The 16,798-nt window shown below is 35.0% G+C and overlaps 2 long non-coding RNA genes across 6 annotated transcripts in view; both read left to right on the forward strand.

The window, feature by feature from the left end:
* Positions 1 to 16,798, forward strand: part of LOC137653156 (uncharacterized) — a 286,289-nt gene that overhangs the window by 131,370 nt on the left and 138,121 nt on the right. The gene's annotated exons all lie outside the window — the stretch shown is intronic.
* The window catches only part of LOC137653504 (uncharacterized), a 31,763-nt gene that overhangs the window by 12,183 nt on the left and 2,782 nt on the right, over positions 1 to 16,798 (forward strand). For 3 of the 5 annotated variants that reach the window (XR_011046499.1, XR_011046498.1, XR_011046495.1), the window contains exons 2-4: positions 7,108 to 7,327; positions 8,937 to 9,096; positions 16,450 to 16,627. This is a non-coding gene — a long non-coding RNA (uncharacterized lncRNA). Of the gene's footprint in view, positions 1 to 7,107; positions 7,328 to 8,936; positions 9,097 to 9,964; positions 10,038 to 16,449; positions 16,635 to 16,798 lie in introns of all 5 variants that reach the window. The other 2 variants (XR_011046496.1, XR_011046497.1) reach the window with 2 other exon arrangements.

Raw genomic sequence — 16,798 nt, forward strand, 5'->3', positions numbered from 1 at the left:
AGTTGCAATATTATCTGCAGTACATGGAATTAGTTTCTTGAATGAGTCTGGTTAGTTGCAACGTGGTTAGTTGCAACGTGGTTAGTTGCAACGTGGTTAGTTGTAACGTGATCTGCTGTACATAGGATTTCCCTTGTCTTCAGAGTGATTTGTTAGTTGCAATATTATCTGCAGTACATGGAATTAGTTTCTTGAATGAGTCTGGTTAGTTGCAATGTGGTTAGTTGCAACGAGGTTAGTTGCAACGTGGTTAGTTGCAACGTGATCTGCTGTACATTGGATTTCCATTGTCTTCAGAGTGATTTGTTAGTTGCTATATTATCTGCAGTACATGGAATTAGTTTCTTGAATGAGTCTGGTTAGTTGCAACGTGATCTGCTGTACATAGGATTTCCATTGTCTTCAGAGTGATTTGTTAGTTGCAGTATTGTCTGCTGTACATGGAATTAGTTTCTTGAATGAGTCTGGTTAGTTGCAATGTGGTTAGTTGCAATGTGGTTAGTTGCAATGTGGTTAGTTGCAACGAGGTTAGTTGCAACGTGGTTAGTTGCAACGTGATCTGCTGTACATAGGATTTCCATTGTCTTCAGAGTGATTTGTTAGTTGCAATATTATCTGCTGTACATGGAATTATTTTCTTGAATGAGTCTGGTTAGTTGCAACGTGGTTAGTTGCAATGTGGTTAGTTGCAACGTGATCTGCTGTACATAGGATTTCCACTGTCTTCAGAGTGATTTGTTAGTTGCTATATTATCTGCTGTACATGGAATTAGTTTCTTGAATGAGTCTGGTTAGTTGCAACGTGGTTAGTTGCAACGTGGTTAGTTGCAACGTGGTTAGTTGCAACGTGATCTGCTGTACATAGGATTTCCATTGTCTTCAGAGTGATTTGTTAGTTGCAATATTATCTGCTGTACATGGAATTAGTTTCTTGAATGAGTTTGGTTAGTTGCAACGTGGTTAGTTGCAACGTGGTTAGTTGCAACGTGATCTGCTGTACATAGGATTTCCATTGTCTTCAGAGTGATTTGTTAGTTGCAATATTATCTGCTGTACATGGAATTAGTTTCTTGAATGAGTCTGGTTAGTTGCAACGTGGTTAGTTGCAACGTGGTTAGTTGCAACGTGGTTAGTTGTAACGTGATCTGCTGTACATAGGATTTCCCTTGTCTTCAGAGTGATTTGTTAGTTGCAATATTATCTGCTGTACATGGAATTAGTTTCTTGAATGAGTCTGGTTAGTTGCAACGAGGTTAGTTGCAACGTGGTTAGTTGCAATGTGATCTGCTGTACATAGGATTTCCATTGTCTTCAGAGTGATTTGTTAGTTGCAGTATTGTCTGCTGTACATGGAATTAGTTTCTTGAATGAGTCTGGTTAGTTGCAACGTGGTTAGTTGCAATGTGGTTAGTTGCAACGAGGTTAGTTGCAACGTGGTTAGTTGCAACGTGATCTGCTGTACATAGGATTTCCATTGTCTTCAGAGTGATTTGTTAGTTGCAATATTATCTGCTGTACATGGAATTAGTTTCTTGAATGAGTCTGGTTAGTTGCAACGTGGTTAGTTGCAATGTGGTTAGTTGCAACGTGATCTGCTGTACATAGGATTTCCTTTGTCTTCAGAGTGATTTATTAGTTGCAATATTATCTGCTGTACATGGAATTAGTTTCTTGAATGAGTCTGGTTAGTTGCAACGAGGTTAGTTGCAACGTGGTTAGTTGCAATGTGATCTGCTGTACATAGGATTTCCATTGTCTTCAGAGTGATTTGTTAGTTGCAATATTATCTGCTGTACATGGAATTAGTTTCTTGAATGAGTCTGGTTAGTTGCAACGTGGTTAGTTGCAATGTGGTTAGTTGCAACGTGATCTGCTGTATATAGGATTTCCATTGTCTTCAGAGTGATTTGTTAGTTGCAATATTATCTGCTGTACATGGAATTAGTTTCTTGAATGAGTCTGGTTAGTTGCAACGTGGTTAGTTGCAACGTGATCTGCTGTACATAGGATTTCCATTGTCTTCAGAGTGATTTGTTAGTTGCAATATTATCTGCTGTACATGGAATTAGTTTCTTGAATGAGTCTGGTTAGTTGCAACGAGGTTAGTTGCAACGTGGTTAGTTGCAACGTGATCTGCTGTACATAGGATTTCCACTGTCTTCAGAGTGATTTGTTAGTTGCTATATTATCTGCAGTACATGGAATTAGTTTCTTGAATGAGTCTGGTTAGTTGCAACGTGGTTAGTTGCAACGTGATCTGCTGTACATTGGATTTCCATTGTCTTCAGAGTGATTTGTTAGTTGCTATATTATCTGCTGTACATGGAATTAGTTTCTTGAATGAGTCTGGTTAGTTGCAATGTGGTTAGTTGCAATGTGGTTAGTTGCAATGTGGTTAGTTGCAACGATGTTAGTTGCAACGTGGTTAGTTGCAACGTGATCTGCTGTACATAGGATTTCCATTGTCTTCAGAGTGATTTGTTAGTTGCAATATTATCTGCAGTACATGGAATTAGTTTCTTGAATGAGTCTGGTTAGTTGCAACGTGGTTAGTTGCAACGTGGTTAGTTGCAACGTGGTTAGTTGTAACGTGATCTGCTGTACATAGGATTTCCCTTGTCTTCAGAGTGATTTGTTAGTTGCAATATTATCTGCAGTACATGGAATTAGTTTCTTGAATGAGTCTGGTTAGTTGCAATGTGGTTAGTTGCAACGAGGTTAGTTGCAACGTGGTTAGTTGCAACGTGATCTGCTGTACATTGGATTTCCATTGTCTTCAGAGTGATTTGTTAGTTGCTATATTATCTGCAGTACATGGAATTAGTTTCTTGAATGAGTCTGGTTAGTTGCAACGTGGTTAGTTGCAACGTGATCTGCTGTACATAGGATTTCCATTGTCTTCAGAGTGATTTGTTAGTTGCAGTATTGTCTGCTGTACATGGAATTAGTTTCTTGAATGAGTCTGGTTAGTTGCAATGTGGTTAGTTGCAATGTGGTTAGTTGCAATGTGGTTAGTTGCAACGAGGTTAGTTGCAACGTGATTAGTTGCAACGTGATCTGCTGTACATAGGATTTCCATTGTCTTCAGAGTGATTTGTTAGTTGCAATATTATCTGCTGTACATGGAATTATTTTCTTGAATGAGTCTGGTTAGTTGCAACGTGGTTAGTTGCAATGTGGTTAGTTGCAACGTGATCTGCTGTACATAGGATTTCCACTGTCTTCAGAGTGATTTGTTAGTTGCTATATTATCTGCTGTACATGGAATTAGTTTCTTGAATGAGTCTGGTTAGTTGCAACGTGGTTAGTTGCAACGTGGTTAGTTGCAACGTGATCTGCTGTACATAGGATTTCCATTGTCTTCAGAGTGATTTGTTAGTTGCAATATTATCTGCTGTACATGGAATTAGTTTCTTGAATGAGTCTGGTTAGTTGCAACGTGGTTAGTTGCAACGTGGTTAGTTGCAACGTGATCTGCTGTACATAGGATTTCCATTGTCTTCAGAGTGATTTGTTAGTTGCAATATTATCTGCTGTACATGGAATTAGTTTCTTGAATGAGTCTGGTTAGTTGCAACGTGGTTAGTTGCAACGTGGTTAGTTGCAACGTGGTTAGTTGTAACGTGATCTGCTGTACATATGATTTCCCTTGTCTTCAGAGTGATTTGTTAGTTGCAATATTATCTGCTGTACATGGAATTAGTTTCTTGAATGAGTCTGGTTAGTTGCAACGAGGTTAGTTGCAACGTGGTTAGTTGCAACGTGATCTGCTGTACATAGGATTTCCATTGTCTTCAGAGTGATTTGTTAGTTGCTATATTATCTGCTGTACATGGAATTAGTTTCTTGAATGAGTCTGGTTAGTTGCAACGTGGTTAGTTGCAACGTGGTTAGTTGCAACGTGGTTAGTTGTAACGTGATCTGCTGTACATAGGATTTCCCTTGTCTTCAGAGTGATTTGTTAGTTGCTATATTATCTGCTGTACATGGAATTAGTTTCTTGAATGAGTCTGGTTAGTTGCAACGAGGTTAGTTGCAACGTGGTTAATTGCAACGTGATCTGCTGTACATAGAATTTCCATTGTCTTCAGAGTGATTTGTTAGTTGCAGTATTGTCTGCTGTACATGGAATTAGTTTCTTGAATTAGTCTGGTTAGTTGCAATGTGGTTAGTTGCAATGTGGTTAGTTGCAACGAGGTTAGTTGCAACGTGGTTAGTTGCAACGTGATCTGCTGTACATAGGATTTCCATTGTCTTCAGAGTGATTTGTTAGTTGCAATATTATCTGCTGTACATGGAATTAGTTTCTTGAATGAGTCTGGTTAGTTGCAACGAGGTTAGTTGCAACGTGGTTAGTTGCAACGTGATCTGCTGTACATAGGATTTCCATTGTCTTCAGAGTGATTTGTTAGTTGCTATATTATCTGCTGTACATGGAATTAGTTTCTTGAATGAGTCTGGTTAGTTGCAACGAGGTTAGTTGCAACGTGGTTAGTTGCAACGTGATCTGCTGTACATAAAATTTCACTTTAAAGTGATTTGTTAATTGCAATTTGATCTGCTGTACACTGAATTATTTTTTTTAGTATGATTGGTTGCAACGTGATCTGCTGTACACAATTTCCATTATTTTTAGAGCGATTCATTAGGTGCAACGTGATCTTACCTACTTTTACTTACTTTGACGGTAGCTTTTCCTGTCCCATGCTGCACATGAATTTTTTCTTGAATGAGTTTGGTTAGTTGCGATATGATCTGCTACTTTTCTTGATAATGAGGCTGCTTATTTGCAACGTGAACTGCTGTACATAGAATGTTCGTTGTCTTCAGTGATTTGTTAGTTGCAATATGATCTGCTATGCATGATATTTTTCTTGAATAAGTCTGGTTAGTTGCAACTTGATCTGCTGTATATAAAATTTCCACATCTGAAGTGATTTTAGTTGCAATATGATCTGCTGTAAATGAAATTTTTCTTAAGAATGAGTCTGCAACTAAAAGATTTCTGGACAACAAACAATGTGGTCTGCTGCACATAAAATCTATCTTGAGAATGTGTCTGGTTAGTTGCAAGGTGATATACTGTACATAACATTTCCATAGTCTTCGGAATGAGTGGTTAGTTTCGTTTTCTGCTGTACATGAAATTTCCAGAGTCTTCTGAATGAGTGGTTAGTTGCCTAGTTATCTACTGTACTTAAAATTTCAATACCATTCTGGACGAGTGGTTAGCTGCAATGCCATCTGATGCAAATGAAACTTTTTTTTTTTTCTTGAATTAGTCTGGTTAGCTGGAACGTGATCTACTATACATCAAATTTCTTTCGTCGTCAGAAAGTGGTTAGTTGCAATGTGATCAGCTGCACATGAAATTTGTTTAATGTCGGTTTAGTTGCAATGTAATCTGCTGTACAAAATTTTTTTTCATGAGAATTAGACTGATTAGTTGCAACGTGATGTGCTGTACACAAGTTTAATTGTCTTCAGATTAAGTGTTTAGTTACAAGGGATCTGGTGCACATATTTTAGTTTTCATGAGAATGTCTGGTTAGCTGTAACGTGATCTTCTGTAAATAAAATTTCCATTTGTCTTCAGAAACGGGTTAGTTGCAACGGGACCTGCTGTACATAAAATTTCCTGTCTCCAGAACGAGTGCTTAGTTTCGAGTGATCTGCTGTACATGAAATTTTAAGTTTTCATAAGAATGTTAAGTTATCTGCAATGAGATCTGTTGTACATATAACTTTTCCATTCTTCAGAAAGTTAGTTGCAATATATACTGCACATGAAATTTTAGTGTTCTTAAGAATGTCTGGCTAGCTGAACAGTGATCTGTTGTACATAAAATTTCTTTGTCTTCAGAAAGAGCAGTTAGCTGAATTATGATCTGCATATGAAATTTTAGTGTTCTTTAGAATGTCTGGTTGGTTGTAACGATCTGTTGTGCATAAAATTTCAATGTCTTCAAAACGTGTGGTTAGTTGCAGCGTGATCTGGTGTACATAAAATTAACTCTTCAGAACGAGTGGTTAGTTTAGAGGGATCTGCTGTATATAAAATTAACTGTCTTCACAACGATTTGTTAGTTGCGTTGTGATCTGAAGTACAAATTTCTATTGTCTTCGGAACGAGTGTTTAATTGCAATGTGGTCTGTTGTGTATAAGATTCTCATTTTCTACTGTACAAAAATTTATATTATATTGAAAATTAGTAATTAGTATATTTCTGTATACTTGGGTCAAATTTTCATGGATCTGTCTTACATTAGTTTAAAGGAAAATAAAATGTTGAATGAATTCTGTTAGAAGTATGTTTATTAATCTACCGGTAAATAAATGGAAAATTAGATCCTATTTTAGTAAATGCCTCTTAATCTTAATCATACGAGGGATTTACTTCAGGAGGGTGCGTATGTGTTTATCTTATAATGGCCATAGCTCTAAACACATTTTCTGCCTTTAACCGTTGTGTACCTAGAAGTGACCGTATGTTTTATGAACTTATTTCCCCAAAATAATAAATTTTGAAGTGTTTTCATTTCATTGGTAATATAAGCAAAAAACCCATTAATATATAGCAATCATTAATCATTCTCTGATCAAATATGCTCCAAGGTGGTAACATTTTCTAAAATGACACTAGTGGTCCATGTTACTTAAGGTGGATATAAGTTAACCAATGCTGACATATCATCCAAACTACTTTTAAGACATTTTGTTAAGGACGTTGTAACATTTGTATTTTCTTTTTTTATTCAATATATCGCTAAAATGTTTTAGCTTAAATTTTTATTCAGATTATTGAAGAATGTCAGGGTTTCCATGTTCATGCAGAATATATAGTTACCCATAAACTTTAGTTTTCTTTTAAAGATTATAGCTACAGAGAGAGAGGGATTTGGGGGTAACTAACATATTTACCTTCATTTGAAGGACAAGTGAAAAACGATTTGGCTAGTAATAAGAAAGATGTCGCCCTGTCCTCAAAAACTACAGACACTTCGTTTACAATAAAACGAAGGTTTATCAATATTTTTTTTCATATACCCACTGGCTCTCTTATAACCGGTATTCATAGGGATTTTAATGAATAAATTTTCTTTCAGATGGACTAACGGATCGCAATCTACTGGAAGGACTTGGTCATTTGTGATAGAGGAACATAGAAAATATCAGAAATTTAGATGTGTGCTGAAATTCTGGTATCGACGACGTGTTCTTGATGTATCTGAATGAAGCATATTGGAAGAATTTTTAACTAATCGAAGTTGTATTCCATGGACTGCTATTCAACACTACTTAAAATACTATAACTTAAAAAAAAAGGTATGTCCAATATTCAAATTTTTTAACTTAAAAAAAAAGGTATGTCCAATATTCAAATTTTTTGTGTATTTCGTATATTCACATAGAAATTTTTGTATCTAATTGAGATAAGAACTAGTATTTCAAACTTCAATAACGTTAATACTCAATTGTTCTACCGAATTTTACTACTAGGTATGTTATTCCAACATAAACTTTAATGGATGTTGAAGGCAATGAGAAATGGCTCGTAGATAAACTTGTGAACTATTGAACAAAAAGTATTTTAGTTTTATATTAGCAGATCTTATTGGTGCAACAACATTCATGAAATTAGGTTAAAAGTGAAGTTTTCCTTCAGCCATAAGAAAAGAAAAAAAAAATCATCCATAAGAAAAGGAAAAAAAAAACACACACTTGAAAGTACTGCCGGTGTCTTAAAATATACATAAGATCCTTGCTACTCTTCTTGGCTGTCTTTTATCATTAGGCCTAAAATTTATTTTTAGCCTTGAAAATATTAGCATTTAGATGATTAGGAGGAATATAGCAAACAATCCTTGAACTTAATCTTCCTCTCCTTCCGTCTTTGTGCATTAATAAAGAACTCTCTTAAGGCCTATTCTGAATTTAATACCTTGACATTTGATGCCTAATTCTGCAGTGACTACTTGAATGGTATGTTACAGCTACCTTTTCAATGGTGTTTTTGCATGGCAGCGTTACTCTAACGCAGGGACCTTACTGTTACTTCAGTGTAGTCTGTTCAGGGTGGGCAGGTATTAGAATTTCGGTGATCGTGGTGGTATCAGTATGACTGCAAACTACTGCGTTACGTACCTACCTAAATGGTTAATTTAGACTTGCCTTCCTATCTGATAAGGGTGAGGGACGTAAAGGGACACGCAAAGGAAATATCCTGCCACATATCTTGTTAATCACATAATCCTTATCATAAACGTGTGTATCCTCCTTTACTACGTACAAAATATATAAAACATTAATTTTAAATTGTACATGGATATTTAAATTGTACATGGATAGGAAATAGCTATAAAAGATTGAATTTGCAGGATGACGAGAGGTGAACTACCTCGAAGAGACTTAGTGCTCTCGACAGACAAAAGCACTTTTTTTTTTAAACTAGACCATAGAGTAGATAGTCGTTAGGAAGGGTGTTTAGGTTGGTCTAAAATTTTGCAATTTTATTTCAAACTTTTATTTGATGTTTGTATTTTCTTCTATGGAGCTTCGATGTATTTAGTATTTTATCCTTGTTCATATAAATTCCTTTTTAACCATGGAGAACCGCACATATCCTTGTCAGCACCCTTATTGTAATTATAGAGGATCTGAATAATTTCCATTTTAAAACGTGTGGTCTTGTGGAATTATCACAATACTAGATACTCACCCCCATACTTATTGCTTGAACGAACACTAGGATTTTTCAAGCAGATGAACTTCAAGTTTGTGACTATCTACTAAACTCTTCCTTGTTACCAGTCTTTTTTTTAATCACTTAGTGTGAATCCATTTATTTCCTACCTAAAGTTTAATTCATGCATTTGATTTATCTGATTATTTTAAAATATTTACCTATAATTCCTAATAATCAAAATCTTTCTAGAGCTGTTGATTCTAATGAGAAGACTACACTTAGGAGGGCAATGTGTATGTTCAAGCTCGTACTAAAGAACCTTCTCGTCATATCCACAATCAACTTATAATTTTTTGCTTACGAAAATTTGGAGATTCACGTCACTTTTGTGTGCGTCTTTGGATTTAAGGTAAGATTATAGCTTATTTAAGATACTTTCCTTTAATAATTTCTGTACTCAACTTTTTTTTTCTCGAATATAGTAATAATTATATAAAAGGATATTTTTCCTACAATATTATTTCATTATAACTCAATAATTACGCTTTCTTTTATTGATTGGTTTCTGAGTTTTAGGCATTATAAACATTGAGCCTAGAGGTCGAGTTTCTTGGAACAAATCTGAATTTAACACTTAAAGAGTTTTTGTAGTTAACTAAATGACAAGAGTACCTATACTAGGAACTAAAGTTAGTGACATTCAATCAATTGATTCTGTAGTCTCATTCCTTTAATTGAGAAGAAAGTTTGTGGCAAAATTTATTTTATTTCCTTTTTTTTTTACTTTAAATCCTACGATGATAGAAAATGGAAACTACCCAGTACTAGACATTACTGAAACCTTAAAATTGACTTAAACTAAAGCTAATAAGTGTTCACAAACTAGCCAATATCACTGATTTGTCTTTGAAGTTGAGTTAATCCCCGCTGCCATTGTGCCCATCCGATGAGCTGGCAGTGCATATATTTCTGCTGTTCTATCAAGCTGCCTTAAAACGCAAATTATGTAATATGCATTAGTTGATTTTATTTACCTGTTTGAGAATATTAAGCTTTGAAATTTGTCTTTTAAGTAATGGTTTTTGTACATGAAATTTACGTTGTCTTCAATGAGTGGCTAGTTGCAACGTCATTTTCTGTACATAAATATGTACATAAAACATCCGAAGTTTTGAATGAGTGGTTAGTTACGTGATCTTCTGTACACAAAATTTTCATTGTTTTGAGAATTTAGTTGTAACATGATCTGCCGCATATTTAATGTCTGTTTTCTTCAGATTGTCTTAAGAATCTGTAGTTGGTTGCAACGCGATCTACTGTATATAAAAATGACATTGTCTCGAAGGAATGGTTAGTTTCAGCGTGATCTACTATATATAAATCTACTATACATGAAAGTTCAGTGGTCGAGGTGTCATACTTGATATTTTGGTTTGAAATTTCATGGATCTTTCGTGAATGAAATCGAAAGAGAAGTGCAGAAAGAATCCAAGTATGTTAATTATACCTAAAGCCTGCCCTCCCCCCTCCTCCCCTTTTTTTTTCTTGAAGTTTGGAACACCACCTCGCTACATATTGTTACACATGAAAAATTCCTAAGTTTCTCTGTAGCATCCTTTAACATTTTCTGAAAATGGAGGCCTACAAAATATTTGGAGTATCTGTAGACCACCAGACATAAGTAGACAATGGTGAAGAAATGAAAAGTTAGATCCCATGTTAGTAAATCATAGATATTGCTCCACTTGAAATACCTCGCTGGGTTTTGTTTAGTTTGTAGTATAATTCTAAAAACTATAAATATTCTCTGACCGTTGTGTACATAGATATGAACGTGTATTTTATGAACACACTTTACACTTCATACTCTTATAAAAGTGCCTTTGTTTTATGGTGAAATATAAACAATTAAACCATTAGGCTACAGTTATCATTAATAATACTCTGATCAAGTTGCCCGTGCTAACATTCTTTAATGACATTAGTGGTTTAGGTTACTCGTGGTAAAAATGTAAAAATAATGTAACCGTATTTGCTACATAGCTAAAATACTTGAATGATTTTTGGGTAATTTTGTATATTATTACATCGTGTGACTACGCACAAGAAATATATGATTTCCTATAGCAAATAACGAGATTTAACCGATTTTGATGACCATTTCAATCGCAAACAAACAGATCAACCAATTCGGTTAGTTATAAGTTGACAAATTGGTTGATGTTATTACGGATGAAATGAATGAGAAAACCAGTTAAATCACGATATCTACTATAGGAAATCATATATTTCCTGTACGAAATCACACAATGAAATACAATACAAATGAACCATATAAATATTAACACTGTGGACATATATACTGAGTTAAAATATATAAACAGATGTCGGGGACGATAACATTAGCAACGTTACCAATGGTTGACAGAACTACCAACGGTGACGAATGGTACACAGTGTTACCAACGGCACGATGTCATTACTAGAGGTAGAAATAAATTTTTCCATACGTAAACTAAATAATACTTCTATAAAACTATTACACAATAAATAAAGTGTACCAAAAGGCCACAGAACCTAACAAACCCACCTAACCTTGCCTAGAAGTACCCCGGTCACGAGACACATATAATAAGAATGGGGGAATGACTTACCTTGATACACAGTACTACCAACGGAGACGAATGGTACACAGAACTACCAACGACACGATGGCATTACTAGAGCTAGAACTGCTAAATATCTCCTCAGATATATTCAATAATTTCTCCATATAACTGGTACGAAATATATAAAAAGTACAGAAAGGCCACAGAACCTAACAAACCCACCTAACCTTGCCTAGAAGTACCCCGGTCACAAAACACGAATAATGACTATTGAGGAATGACTTACTTTTATGAAGGAAACGTACATAATATTATCTTCCATGGGGGTAGCCGACTTTGGTCCAAAAAAGTACCTTTATAGGCCGTAACAGTATACCCACAACGACGTTTCTTCTTAGTTTTACGGTTGGTGGTTACAGTAGAGCAATAAAACCCGTGAATGTCTGCCCTATAAGATAAAAGCGCACGACACTTGGGGCAGTTTAAACGTTGAGGAATAACATTGTGAGATTTAAGAAAATGATCAACATAACCTGAATTATCAACAAAATCACCATGGAATAGAGCCACTGCTTTTAGATACGGAATGCTGCAACCGGTACAAGTTTCTATAATATGTTCCATCTCAAAATACGGGAAAAAAACGCACTAGTAACGAAGGACGTGTAACTAGGTCAAAGGTTAAAACGGGAAAGGCAGGGGAACAATGGGTCGGAAAACAGCGCATACAGAGATAAAGGAAGGGGGGGGAGGGAGATATCTGAATAGGCCTAGAGTGATGATTGGTTAAGAGAAAAACAACTAACAAAAGAGTGAAAACATGAGTGAACTAAATACGGAAACTAGACGAAAGAAAAGTTTTATAAGACACAGAGGAGAGAAAAGGAACTAACCAACAAAAATATACAAACAATATAGGAAGATAAAATGGAATGAACGGTAAATAACAGTGAATGGGAATATAAAATGAGGAGATCATACCGAGAATTAACTGGATAAAAAAACTAGTCCAGGGTAAGTATTTATGTGAAACCGGGAAGGGATAAAGAAATAACCCAACAAATAAAACCAATATAGGAAGGTAAAATGGAATGAATGATAAATAATATTGAATGGGAATAAAAAATGAGAAAATAACACTAATAAAACGAGTAAAGGGGGATTGGAAACTCCTGCGCAGGGGGGGGGATGTATGCGCAGATCGGAAACTGATGAAACGAACGTACGAACAAATGGGAAAGGAAATAACAAAACAAATAAACCCAATATAGGAAGGTAAAATGGAATGTATGATAAATTATATTGAATGGGAATATACAATGAGAAAATAATACGGTAATAAAAAGAGTAATAATGGAGAGAAACTCCTGCGAAGGGGGGTTACATAAGCGAAGGACGGAAGGTGGGGCGAACGAACAAACGAACAAATGGGTGCTAATGTTAGCATGAAACGCTAACATTCGATCTACATCAGGTATGGAATTCTAACATTTAATCTACATCAGGCGTTGGCAGCACTGGTTACTGTATTACTACAAGAAATAACCTTTGAAACGGCTCCTCCCAAATATATCCAGGTATACTGATTTGTCTTTTTCTACGCTAATAATAAATACCTGAAAGAAATGTATAGAGAAGAAAAGGACTGAATTACGGTTGTATATCGGTTCCCCAGTATGTTTTCCCAACCCAAAACCCCGAGTTCCCACTGGGGGTCCCCCATTATCGTCGGATATAGATGTATATATATTTCTGTAACTATTCATTTGCGACGGGAACGAGTGTTATTTTCGAAGGGAGCGTAATTTTTCCTATAAGAAAAAGTAGTTGGAATACTAGGATACATTGAGATGTAATAATATACAATGAAACCGATTTTTGTTGAGAACGTGATAAGTTTAGAGATATCTTAAATAAATAAAAAGGAGAATTTTAATCTTTTAGCTTCAATCTATATTCAGGTAATCTGTTTTGAAGTCTGTCATGGTTTTTCAGGAGTTCATGCAGTATGATATAGTTACCCATAAATTCTAGTTTTCTTTAAAAGTCTAGTTCTAAAGAAAATAGTTGTATGGTTAACTAATATATTTGCCTTCATTTGAAGAGAATCTGTAAAAAATTCCTATATATAATATAAAACTTTCTGCAAAATTTAGGTATGCTATAATTATCAGGTTGACTTTTAAATATTTTTTAGCAGAGAATGTTTTCATGCACCTTCGGTTCCCATGATAACCGGTATGCATAATCATTAAACATTTGTTTTTCTTTGACTAACGGCTCCCTTTGTACTGGGAAGACTTGGTTATTTGCAATAGAGGATCATGTAAAATAACTGGAATTTTAATATCAGCTGTGGTTGTGATCTCTCTAATCTAGAATTTCTGAAATTCTGATATCGACAACCTGTTCTTGGATTTGAGAGAAGCATAATGGAAACATGCGTTGTAACTCAAGTTTAATTCAAGACTACTACTATTCAACATTACTTATATAGCCTACTATTACTTAAAAAAAGGGGTATGCCTAATTGTCAGTTATTTTGTAAATTTCATATATCCATAGCGAAATGTTTATGTATAAGGTCCTGATTGAAATATAGACAAGGATTTAAACTTCAATACTTGGTTGCTTTCCCGAAACTTCATAATCGCAACTACATATATTATTCAAGCATAGATTTCAAAGAATATTGCAGATAATGACGGTTAGCTTGTAAAAAAAAAAAAAACCTGTGGAATATAGAATAAAAAAAAAATTCATTAATAGTGTGTATTTATAGATCTTATTGGTGTAACAACATTCATGAAAATAAGTTTTAACTTTATCTTAAGTTTTCCTGTAAATGAATGTTTCAGATAAATTATCAATATTCCTTTACAAAATCTATATTAAGGATTCATGAAAACTTATCAAATCTTCTTAGTATTTTCCATTGCAGCTTGATTTTAGCCTTCTTCAAAGCAATGTTGAACATTAGGTGGTTAGGACGAGTATTGCAAGCGGTAATCAAACGTGGTCCTTCTGCTCCTTCCATCTTTGTGTATTTATTACAGGTCTCTAGGCTCATAATGGATGTAATACTATGACATTTGATGCGTAATTCTGCATTGATTACTTGTGTGGTATGTTTCAGTTATATTTTCAAGGATATTATTTAATAGGTACTGTTATTCTCAACGCAGTGACCTTGCTGTTATAGTGCGTTTAGTGTAAAGTCTGTTCATAATGAGGTACATATTAGAATTTGGGTGTGTGGTGGTGGTGTCAGTTTGACCACTGGTCACTGCATTAGTTTATTCTTGCCTACAGTTTAATTCTATCAGACTTTTCTTTATTCTCAGATTAAACTCCCTACCTATATATTATAGGTCAAGAGGATGGACCTCGGGAGACACGAAGGCAACCGCCATAACCATATGGCCAAAAAAGTTAATATCCTTGTTTATCTTGATATTTACTTAGGCTGACTTTCTGGTCCTATACTGTGAGGGAACCCTACTCTCCCCAGGACATTATTTCATTATATGCATTGCAAGGCAATTAGTTATTTCACATCGCATATTGCTTGTTGGTCAAATCCACATTATGGAAGCATTTGAAGAACAAGAAAACCTTCGGATGTCTAGTGGGATATTATTGTATAGTCTAAGGGCAGCATATATTTAGATTCCAATAATTTGGAGCCCAACTATTTTCGTGTGAACACAATTTCTTGGCTGCACTAAGTAGAAATATTTTCATTTTATTTTGTATGTCCTGTTCCGATAACGTGATTGGTAATTGTATTTGTTTTAAAACTCGATATTTGCTTTAATAAGCAGCCAGTGTAAATCAATTGTTGGAGTGATCCTTTCTTGGGATGGGACACACTTTATCAGTGTTGTTCATCTGTTAATTGTTTAACTATTTAAATAATTATCCTCCTGAACATTCTCAACTTGAACTATGTAACCTCCTTCGCCTCATACTGAATATATGAAAAAAATCATTTTTAAATACCATAAGGGTGGAAAATAGCCATTGGTGTTCAAAGGTTCAACAGACTTCACCCTCTGGACATTTCTTAATTTTTCATTTGTTTCCTTCAAGACCATACAGGGTGTTTTTAGATTGGTCTGTGAAATTTGTTTGTACTTCTTTGAAGCGCCAGTCTTTTGTTGCTGGTCCTTTTGGCAGTATAAAATTCCTTTTAACCGGAAAGAATTACACGTGTGGAGGATTTGAATATTCCTGAGCAGGTGCATTTTTGTGAAATTTTGCAATCATAAATGAGCTATTCATATAAATTATTGCATCACCGAACAGAAGGAAATATTAAGCAGGTGAACTAGAAAGTTATAGTAACCTGGATCTACTAAACATTTCTCGATACCAGTTTTTAGTCATGGGTATGGCATTAAATTTAATAAAGATGGTTTGTAATACACAACTTCAGAGGCTTAGGTTACAACTAAGGATAATCTTATCAAGGAGTTGTAATTGCATTTCAAGCATTTATGCAATTTTATTCTAAGTACAACTGTTTTGCTTTAAAGCCTTGTACGCGGGCCAAATTCTATAGTGTTTTAGTTTTATGAGATTTGGCTATATATCCAGACACATTAGGCAAATTCAGAGCCCATGTGACCCCCCAACCCCCCCCCCCCCACCCAAAAAAGTTACATATACTATAGCAGAGGCTTGACCAATGGAAAAATGTAGGAACGGAGGTAAGGTAGGATATAAAGCGTCCTAGGGGTTTAAGGAACATCGGCAAGACACATCAGTAATACCTACGGTACACTTAAGATGCACTGGAGTCATTACCCCCTTCAGGCTATGATTGTGCCACTATTGCACCCCTTGCAATGTACTGTGGCATCTTTGTGGTCTATACAAGGTCTTATCGGAACCATAGTTGTTTGTACTTTGGTGTTTTACCCTTTTCTCTCTTTCCATTACTACTTCCTACTTGCTGTCAGACCACTAAGCTTTACCAAAATAATGCTACAGCAGTGTTTGCTAAAATTAAAAAACTGGTACATTCCTGACTGCGGAGCTCAAATTTTAAAACCTAATTTAAATTTTTTGCTATCCAAAGTTTATGTATTTGTTGTATCTTACTGGTTAACAAGTTTACTTTTAATTTCTAATAATCTAAATCTTTTCAGATCTGTTAACTGTAAAGGGAAGACTACCGTGAGGACAAACTATGGATATCTGTACCCTATTCGAGATCTGCACTGAAGTATCGCGTCTTCATATACACAGTTCTTATATATTTTTTTATTTTTTTTTCCAAGAAAGTGGAGATACACATCAATTTCCTTGTGTATCTTCGGATTTAAGGTAAAAGGTTATAGCTAAAGTTCAGATATTTTTACTTTGTATGCTGAATACTGCAATATATATATATTTTTTTTAATATAGTAACCATTACTTAACCGGATATTTCAGTTTCATACGATTTTTTTCTCATATGTGCGCTTTGCTTTATTGGTTGGTTGAATTAGTTAAGTT

The sequence above is a fragment of the Palaemon carinicauda genome, chromosome 14 (genome assembly GCF_036898095.1).
Source record: "Palaemon carinicauda isolate YSFRI2023 chromosome 14, ASM3689809v2, whole genome shotgun sequence".
Taxonomy (NCBI): Eukaryota; Metazoa; Arthropoda; class Malacostraca; order Decapoda; family Palaemonidae; genus Palaemon; species Palaemon carinicauda.